The 10,454-nt window shown below is 46.1% G+C and overlaps 1 non-coding gene across 1 annotated transcript; it reads right to left on the reverse strand.

Moving 5' to 3' along the window:
• Positions 1-708: 708 nt before the first annotated feature.
• Positions 709-798, reverse strand: trnap-cgg (transfer RNA proline (anticodon CGG)). The gene is given in 2 exon segments: positions 709-744; positions 763-798. It is a non-coding gene; the product is annotated as a tRNA-Pro (tRNA).
• Between the last annotated feature and the right edge of the window lie 9,656 nt (positions 799-10,454).

Raw genomic sequence — 10,454 nt, forward strand, 5'->3', positions numbered from 1 at the left:
GCTCGTCATGAGTTCGACTGGGACAACACTGCTATTACTACAACAATGAGCACAGGAGCAACAAATCTTCTCCCAAACATGGAACAAACTGCCTACAAAGATGCTGGAAATGGCGCTGAATCAAGGGTATGAAAATGAAATGTTCAGGCTGCTTGAGAAAAGAAAGCCAGTAAAGATGCTGAATGGCTTCCTGCTGACCTATTAAAGTAAAAAAAAAGACAAAAAATGACGTAACTCCATTACTACATTAGAAGCTGAATAATAATTGCAAAGAAACTTTTACAACAGCCAACAATATCAGATATACACCATATAGAACAAAGAACAAAGAAAATTTACAGCACAGGAACAGGTTCTTCAGCTCTCCAAGCCTGAGCCGATACAAATGTCCTGTCTAAACCTGTCGGTCAATTCCTAAGCATCTGTATCCCTCTACTCCCGCCACCCCCACCGCCCCCACCGACCCCTGACCCCCGACTCATGCATTTATCCAGACGCATTTGAAATGAATCTACCGTGCCTCCTATGCTGGCAACGCGTTCCAAACGCCCACAAGCAAAGCTTGTGTTCAGTTTGAGTTAGTGTTGCCCTTGCCGCGTTCATTGTAATGGCAGCTCTGCCCCACCCAGGCAGTCGGATCTCGTTTAACGAAGCTGCTTTTTGAGAAAATTGATTGGCCGTTTTTGCACAAGGCAATGTAAGAAACGAGGGCTCGTCCGGGATTTGAACCCGGGATCTCTCGCATGCTCCCGCAGCTAAAAGCCCGAAGCGAGAATCATACCCCTAGACCAACGAGCCACAAGCTCCCATGCGCCTCCAAGTCAATGCAGTTTGAGTTCAAGCAAAGCAAGGGGTTTAAATTTATTTTAGAAAACCTCCTTTGTGCCGTGGGAAAACTCCTGCCGCGGGAAACGCAGTGTTACAGATTCATAGTAACAGAAGCAGGAATAGACCATTTGGTCAATCCTACTCCGTCATTTATTAAGATCACAGCTCCACCAACCTGCACTATCCCGACCGCCCTTAATTCCCCTTCCATGCAAAAACCCATCCAACTGTGCCTTCAATATACTTCATGAAGCTGTCTCAACTGCTGTCTTGGGCAAAGAATCCCATGGAATCTCACAGAGTAACACAGATGTACAATACGGAAACAGACCCTTCGGTCCAACTCGTCCATGCAGCCCAGATGCCCTGACCTAATCTAGTCCCACTTGCCAGCACTTGGCCCAAATCCTCATAAAACCTTCCTATTCATATACACATCCAGATGCATTTTAAATGCTGTAATTATACAGCCTCCATCACTTACTCCAGCAGCTCATGCCGTACATGCATCACCCTCTGCGGGAAAAGGTTGCCCGTTATGTCCCTTCTATATCTTTCCCCTCCCCTACCTAAAACTATGCCTTCTCGTTCTGGACTCCCCATCACAGGGAAAAGAACTTGTGTATTTGCTCTATCCATATCCCTCATGATTTTATAAACCTCTATAAGGTCACCCCTTAGCCTCCGACGCTCCAGCGAAAACTGGCTACTCAGCCTCTCCCTACAGCTCAACCCGCCAACCATGGCAACGTCCTGGTAAATCTTTTCTGCACCTTTTCTACTTTCACAACATCTTTCCGATAGGAAGCAGACCAAAATTACATGCAATATTCCAAAAGTGGCCTGACCAATGTTCTGTACAGTAGCAACATGAGCTCCCAACATCTATCCTCGATGCCCTGACCAACAAAGGAAAGCATACCAAACACATTCTTTACCATCCAATCTGCCTGCGTCTTTACTTTTAAGGAACTATCAACCTGAACTTCAAGGTCTCTTTGTTCAGCAACACTTCCAAGGAACTTACCATTAAGTGTAAAAGTCCTGCTCTGATTTGTTTGTCCAAAATGCAGCACCTCACATTTATCTACATTAACCTCCATCTGCCACTTCTCAGCCCATTGGCCCATCTGATCAAGATGCCGTTGAAATCTGAGGTAACCTTCTTTGCTGTCCACTACACCTCCAATTTTGGTGTCATCTACAAACGTACTAACTATACCTCCTCCGTTTACATGCAAATCATTTATATAAATGACAAAACGTAGCGGACCCAGCATCGATCCTTGTGGTATACCATTGGTCACAGGCCTTCAGTCTGAAAAGCAACCCTCCATCACCACCCTCTGTCTTCTGCCTTCGAGGCAGTTCTGTATCCAAATGGCTAGTTGTCCCTGCATTCCATGAGATTAAACCTTGCTCACCAGTCTCCCATGTGGAACCTTGATGAATGCCTTCCGGAAGTCCATATAAATCACGTCCATCGCTCTGCCCTCATCAATCCACTTTGTTACTTCTTCAAAAAACTCAATCATGTTCGTGAGACATGACTTCCCAAGCATAAAGCCATGCTGACTATCCCTAATCAATTCTTGCCTTTCCAAATACATGTAAATCCTGTCTCTCAGGATTCTCTCCAACAACTTGCCCGTCACGGATGTCAGGCTCACCGGTCTATAGTTCCCTGGCTTTTCCTTACCACCTTTCTTAAATAGTGGTACCACGTTAGCCACCCTCTAGCCTTCCGGCACCTCACCTGTGACTATTGATGATACAAATATCTCACTAAGAGGCCCAGCAATCACTTCCCCAGTTTCCCACAGAGTTCCAGGGTACTCCTGATCAGGTCCTTGGAATTTATCCAACTTTATGCATTTCAAGATATCCAGCAATTTCGCACCTGCAATATGGACATTGTTTCAACATGTAACCATCTATTTTCTCACATTCTATATCTTCCATGCCCTTCTCCGCAGTGAACACTGATGCACAATATCCGTTCAGTATCTCCCCCATCTACTGCAGCTCCACACGAAGGCTGCCTTGGTGATCTTTGAGGGGCCCTATTCTCTCCCTTGTTACCCTTTTGTCCTTAATGTATTTATAAAAAACACTTTGGATTCTCCTTAACTCTATTTGACAAAGCTATCTCATGTCCCCTTTTTGCCCTCATGATTTCTCTCTTAAGTATGCTCGTACTGCATTTCTACTCAAAGGATTCACTCGATCTCTCTGTCTATACCTGACATATGCTTCCTTCTTTGTCTTAACCAAAATGTCAATTTCTCTAGTCATCCAGCGTTCCCCAACATACCAGCCTTTCCTTTCACCCTAACAGGAATATACTGTGTCTGGACTCTTGTTATCTCATATTTGAAGGCTTCCCATTTTCCAGCAGTCCTTTAACCTGCGAACAACTGCCCCCAATCAGCTTTTGAAAGATCTTGCCGAATACCTGAGTTTTCCTCCAATTTAGAACTTGAACTTTTAGAACTGATATTTTATTTTCAATCACTATTCTAATGTTAATAGAATTATGGTTGCTGGCCCTTAGGTTTTGCACTCTCCCCAGTATGTACATCTAGATTGTTATTGAGAAAATTTCCTTGTACACACTTAACAAATTTCTCTATTTGACAGATAAGTAAATGGGCAGGAGTTATACCTTGGGTTCACTCTTCCTTCATTCTCATCAACCCTACCCCCATTCCCACCCCAATCGTCCCAAGGCACTTTCCCCTGAAACTGTCGTATGTGTAACACCAGCCCATCTACCTGCACCCTCCTCACTATGCGAAGGCCCAAACATACCTTCCAGGTGAAGCAGCACTTTACCTGCACTTCCCACAACCCAGTCCACTGCATTTGTTGCTCACAATGTGCTCTCATCTACATTAGGGAAATGAAGAGTAAACTGGGTGACTGCTGCACAGAACATCTACGTCCTGCCCGCAAAAAGAACTTGAGCTTCCAGTTGCCTGCCAATTCCACACCCCACTCTGTTCCCTGGCCAACATCTCTGTCTCAGGTTTGCTGTAGTGTTCCAGCGAAGCTCAGCACCAGCAGAACGAAGAGCACCAAATATTGCACTTGGGGACCATACATCCTTTCGGTCCCAACATCGAATTCAATAAATCTAGGGCCTGAAGTCCATAGTATCCTCGTCCCTTCCACACACACCAAGCCTTGTTATCACATAGTCTGTCATTACACACTACCTATTCTTAGCTATGGACAGTCTCCATTTACTGTTGTTCACCCTCCCACGCAGATTGTTATCAACTCCCTTTCCTGTCCAAAAATTCTTCCCTCGCTTAGGGCTATGTCCTGATCTATCATTTACTGCGTCCTCCTTCCTCCCACAATATTTTTCGCATATAAACCGACAATTTCTCAATCACCATCAGTTCTATGGAAGGGTCACCGGCAACTCCTGTTTTTTTGTTTCTTATATACAGCATCCGCAATTCTTTCAGTTTTTTATTGAGAGAGAGTTGGAAATTGTTTCGATAGACAGAGGGAGAGGGGGGAGAGACAGAACAGACATGAACTGTTGATCTCCGTTGTTCCTCATAACGTAAAATCATTGCAGTGCAATCAGTTCTCTTAACCATGAATAGAAATGCATCGCTTTCTGTAGGCTTGTGGCGCAACGGTAGCATATTTGATTCAAGCTCCAACAATTATGTGTTCAAATCACACCAGGCTCACTGCAGTCAACTATATCCCAAGAAAGGAGTATGCTCGCGGGTATGTGTTGAGCCAAGTCTGCTTCCTGGGCACTTTCGATCACACATGAAGCTTTGCTGTCAGTTTGATTTGTGGATACTGTGTCAGGGAGGTGCTGCGCCCGTTGTTTGGGTAAATGCTCAGCTTTCCCCAGTATGAGAAGTAAAACATGAACTGTTCTATCAGGGGATTTAAACACTGCCGCCTCCCTGTGGGCAGCCACTTCGTTCGGTTGGTGACAGCACGGATATGAATAACATTTTTCCGATATTTTTACAACATAATCTAGAGACTCCCAGCTTTATGTTTCAATATATCAGGAGAGTGACAGCGAGTTCAGATAGAAATATTTCCCACCAACAGCAAATTCTTTCCTCTCACTGGACACAGTTAAAATTATCTTTATTCACCAGAAGGAGCGGAAATTACAGTCTGACGGCCCCTCTCCACATTAACGGTGAGCCTGAATTTTATAAACGGTGTCAGTAAAATCCAGTGGCGGACATTGATTTGGTTCAATCGTTTTTTTTTGCCAAGCGTAATTCACCGAGAGGATGCTGCTGTGTGAAACAGCGTGGGGAATTACTGCAGGGCCTCCTGCGCATGGAACACACCGCAACTGATGTGTTTCACCTTCACCAGTTTATTCCTATCTCGGAGAAAAGAGGTTTTATGATTCGGACCATAGCAGCCAGACAGAGAACAGGAGAAGAGCACTCAGCCCTTCACAGGCTTGTCACCACAGCTGGGTCACCGTGGCCTGTGTATCAGAATGGGACATTTATTTGCATCTACTGACTGGAAGCACAACAAATTGGAGTGCTGGTGGGACTATCACACAGGAGAAAACGTCTTTGACCTATCAGCTGGAGCAGCCCCCAATGCGCAACTCCGCTCACCCTCACTGAATAACTGTAAACAAATTACTCAGTGATTCAAAGGAATACTCGGTTTTGAATCTGCATTGTGGCATGTACCTTCGAGAATGATGTCAAAACACCTTCATTGCTGTGATGGAGTATCCTGTTGGGCAGAATATATCCGTTGTCAAATTTCCCACATGCTGTTGGTCCAACTCTGATTTCACTGAGAATCACAAAATGCGTGACAGCGCAGACTGAGACCATGCAGCCCACCTTAGCTCTGCTGGCTCGAGACAATATATAAATAAGTGTCTCTGTGTGTATCATTCTGTCGCCCTCTCCCTGTAAATCTGCACATTGTTACATTGAACATGACCATTGAATTCCCTTTTGTGTCCATTGAATCTGCCTCTTTGTCACTGTCAAACAGGGATTTACTGACCCTAATCCCTGTGCGAAAACATTCTTCCTAATGCCACTTTTACTTTTCCTAATGACTTTAAATCTCTGCCAAATGGTTCTCGATCCTTTCATTCATGGGAGCATTTTTACTTCATTACTTCCTCTGTCTAGACCCCTGATGACTTGGAAAACTTCAATCAGGCCAACGTTCAGCCTTCCGTTCAACAAAAGCTCCCAACTTTCCAATCTACCTTCACTGCTGTCATTCCTCATGCATGGCACCATTCACTTCAACCTGTTCAGCACTGTCTCCAATCACTTCACTTCCCGCTTCCTGAAATTTCCCCCTCAGAACTGAACAGTAATGCAGCTGGATGATTCGGATTGCGCGGGCGAACAATCTACAATTCTTGACTCCACTTTTTACAAATGATCCCTTCGCATAGCTCACTGCAATTGGAGCTCTGCCCCATCCTTCCTTCAGACAGTCTGATCTCGTTTCATTTGCACAAGGCAATTTAAGAAATGAGGGCTCGTTCGGGATTCAAACCCAGCGTCTCTCGCCCGAGCGTGTAGCTGAAGACCCAAAGCGAAATTCGCACTGCTAGACCAGCGAGTCACAGGCTGTTGAATTCCGTCTCTGCCCTGACCCCTGACACCCCAAGCGCCCTCCCCGAAGCAGTTGAGACTTGCTCAGTGTGAAATACTTTTGACATTGCTCCAAGAAATGCAAACAGCAAAGAGATTCCACAACATTTGCTTCTCATTCTGTCTCCCTGCGCCCAGGACGCTGCTGTTTGTCCCGTTCCCAGGAACCGGACTCTCTCCACTGGCGGATAATTAAACCATTTTGTTTCTACTTGCAAACTGTTCTGGGGAGGGCAGAGCCCATCCGATCTTCTGATCTCTCTCTATCACTTTGGATGGGAGACGTCAGTTCCACTAATGCGTAGGAAATTGGCAAGTTTTAAATACATTACAAAGGTCTGTAATCAAAGAAACAGAAAGATGCTGTGATGGCGGGACAGAGAGAAATGGACACCAGAAACTGTTCCCTCAGGTAAATTAATATGAGTGTATTTGTGTGCAGCTTGCTTGGTGTTCAGAATTCGTCTTCACACAGTAATCCTGCAGAAAGACCTTTCTAACACGGGCGTCTGTTTCTTTGCTGAGAACGGGCAGCAGTGAACATCTGAGCCCCAACTGTCCCAGATGAAGTTGAAAATGAGCCATTGTTTCTCCCTCAGCCGCTCTGTCCCAGAGACAGGGAGAGGGACGGCATCAACGCGTGACGTCATTCCGCCGCAGCCTGAAGCCGTTCAGTCCATCATTTCCATGTGACTCTCTGTCACTTGTATCTCTCCGAGATGATTCCCAATCGGTGATATGTGTCCTCATCATGGGAACTGTGTCTGTGTGGTGATGCTGCTTTCGAAATGCTGATCGTCCTGTCATTCACGTCTGAACCGGAGAGGGGAATTATAGCAGGGAATGAATACGACCGCAAATAATGTGACCCTGCGGCTCAGTGGTTAACCCTGCTGTCTCATAACGGGACCTGAATTCGATCCTACCCGTGTGCAGTTTGTTCGAGTGTAGTTTGTTCAATCTCTGCGTGGGTTTCCTGCTCCTGTTTCCTTCCACAGTCGAAAGATATGCAGGTTAGATGGATTGACCATGCCCAGAGATCCGGTTAGGCGCATCAGTCAGAAGGAAATGTAGGGTCTGGGCGGGTTACTCTTCGGAGTGTTGATAAGGACTTGTTGAGCAGGAGGGCCTGTTTCCACACGGTAGGGATTCGAATTCGAATTGTTTCAACTTCACCAGCTCATTCCGATTTCAGAGAAGAGGTGTTAGGATACAGTTCAGAGCAGACTGTCGGGAAACAACTCAAATCTCCACAAGCACTTCCCCTCAGTTGTGCAAATTGGGCCAGTGTTTAGTGACAAATTCAGTTCAGGTGCTCGAAGATTTGGGAAGCAGAGGCAAAGGCAAGATACAGAACAGAGTACCGTTACAAAGCGAAGCAATAGCAGACGATAGTTTCGATCGAGTGACATGAACCCACTCTACTTTCCCGCACGGAGTGTTTTGCACAGATCCCTTCAACCTTTCGTCTGGCGTGTGGCAGGCACGTTTGAGACTGATGTCAAAGACCTCCACTGCTGTCGTGTAATATGCTGTTGTGCAGACACATAGAGGCTGTCTAAATATAAACGGTGTTCTAAATTCCCACAATCTGTTGGTCGAACTGTGATTTCACTCTGAACCACAACGTGTCACAGCGCAGAGGGAGGCCATGCGGCCCACCTTCGCTCTGCTGGTTATTCGCCGTAAGTAAATGTGTGTCTCAATTCGTATCATTCTATTGCCTTCCCTGTGTAAATCTGCACACCTGAACATGACCACCGAATTCCCTTCTGTGTCCAATGAATCTTCCTCTTTGTCACTGTCAGGCAGGGATTTACTGACATTAACGATTCCCTGTATGGAAACGTTCTTCCTAATGTCACTTTTACTTCTTTTCTTCGTGACTTTAAAACTCTGCAGAATCATTGTGGATCCTTTCAGGCGTGGGAGCATTTTCACAACATTATTCTCTGTTTCTAGGTCCCTCATGACTAGCAAAGCGTCCATTCTCCGTGTCGAGCTGTCCCAATTTTCCAATCTAGCTTCATTGCTGACATTCCTCAAACACCGCATCTCTGGCAAGTCTGCGCAGTAGAAGACCCAAAGCGAGATTTATACCCCTAGACCAACGAGCCAGAAAACGGGCATGCACCCACCCGCCACACCTCTTGAACTAACTGAGACTTGTTCAGTGTGAAATACATTTGACACTGCTCTAAGAATTGCAAGCGGCAGAGAGTTTCCAGAACAGCTGCTTCTCATTCTGTCTCCCTGCTGCTGTTTATCCCGTCCCCAGAAACCGGGCTCTCTCCTCTGGCAGGTAATTAAACTATTTTGTTTCTAAACATTTTTCTGACACCAAGGTTGCCAGTGACAAGCATTGCCCTCCTCAACATAGGGTACAGAGAACAGGAGAAGACCACTCAGACCTCCACGAGGGTGTCACCGCAACTATGCACGTCGGGCCAGAATATCAATGTGAAATATTATGTCGAAGATTTTTGGGAAGCAGGTGAGAAGGCAAGGTGCAGAACAGAGCGCCCTTATGCGGGAAAGCTGCTCAAGACGACATTGAGTGAATAGGAGAGAATAGGACATGGCAGATTTCAGGCCCTAAAGTCATGGAATTCAATATTGAAGACCGGAGGGCTATAGGGTCTTCAAGGGGAAAATGAGGCGTTGTTCTTCCACCTGGAGCTGAGCTTTGCTGGAACACTGCTGCATGCCTGAGACAGAGATGTTGGCCAGGGAACAGGGTGGCGTGTTAAAGTGACAGGCAAACAGAAGCTCAGGGACAGTTTATCAAAGAAACCTCCCTGTGGGTCAGGGCAACCCCGCATCGGGAAGCACCAGAGATGGCAAACCACTACACGTTAACATGGGGAATACATCTCCACGTTGCACAGCCTCCACGAGAGGGCATAGGTTTAGGGTGAGAGGGGAAAGATAGAAATGAGACCTAAGGAGCAACTGTTTCACGCAGAGGGTGGTACGTGTACGGAATGAGCTGCCAGAGGAAATGGTGGAGGCTGGTACAATTGCCACATTTAAGAGGCATTTGGATGGGTATATGAATAGGAAGGGTTTGGAGGGATATGGGCTGAGTGCTGGCAGGTGGGACTAGATTGGGTTGTGATATCTGGTCGGCATGGATGGGTTGGACCGAAGGGTCTGTTTCCATGCTGGACATCTCTATGACTCTATGATTTTGTCTGGCAGCCCAACCTTTATCGATTATTACCCCAGGCTGGGGGATGTCCAAAACTAGAGTTGTTTAGGCTGAGAGGGAAAAGGTTTAAAAGGACCGAACAGGGTAACTTTTTCACGCAGAGAGTGGCATCTGTTTGGAATGAGCTGCCAGCGGCAGTTGTCGAGGCTGGTAGAATTACAATCTTTAAAAGGCATCTGGATGGAGGTATGAATAGGAAGGGCTGAGAGAGATATGGGTCACATGCTGACAAATTGATCACTAGGTTAATTTAGGAAATTTTGTCGGCGTGGACCAAAAGGTTTGTTCCTGTTCTCTGCAAATCTATGACTGTATTTCTACATATTCTGAATCAATTTCACAAGACTAGGAATAGACAATTCCAAGATTACAGGCTGTCCTCAACTGTGGCCTAACTGCGCAGATTTCAATGCAAGCTTCAGAAAGATGTCTGCAGCTTTTTTTAAACAGTTGAATATGCTTTCAGACATTACTGATGTTTCTGAGTGCATGATCTTAGCTATTCTCAATGTTAAAGGTCAGCCATTTCTCACGCTTCCCTTCCCCACCCCCACCCCAGGTCGCCATCAACATCCATTCTCTCTCTATCATTAGAAGGGTTTGATACAGCGATCAAAGAGGGCTCGAGGCACGAGAAAGGACGGGGGGAGGGTACTCAGAGTGAGATTGGACGGGGGTCGCAGAGACTGGGGGAAGACAAAGAGAGAAAATGGGAAGGAGAGCAGAGCATTGTTGGTAGGGAATACATGGGGGTACACAGGGTAGGAGCAGAG

The sequence above is a fragment of the Chiloscyllium punctatum genome, chromosome 36, assembly GCF_047496795.1.
Source record: "Chiloscyllium punctatum isolate Juve2018m chromosome 36, sChiPun1.3, whole genome shotgun sequence".
In the NCBI taxonomy this organism is placed as follows: domain Eukaryota; kingdom Metazoa; phylum Chordata; class Chondrichthyes; order Orectolobiformes; family Hemiscylliidae; genus Chiloscyllium; species Chiloscyllium punctatum.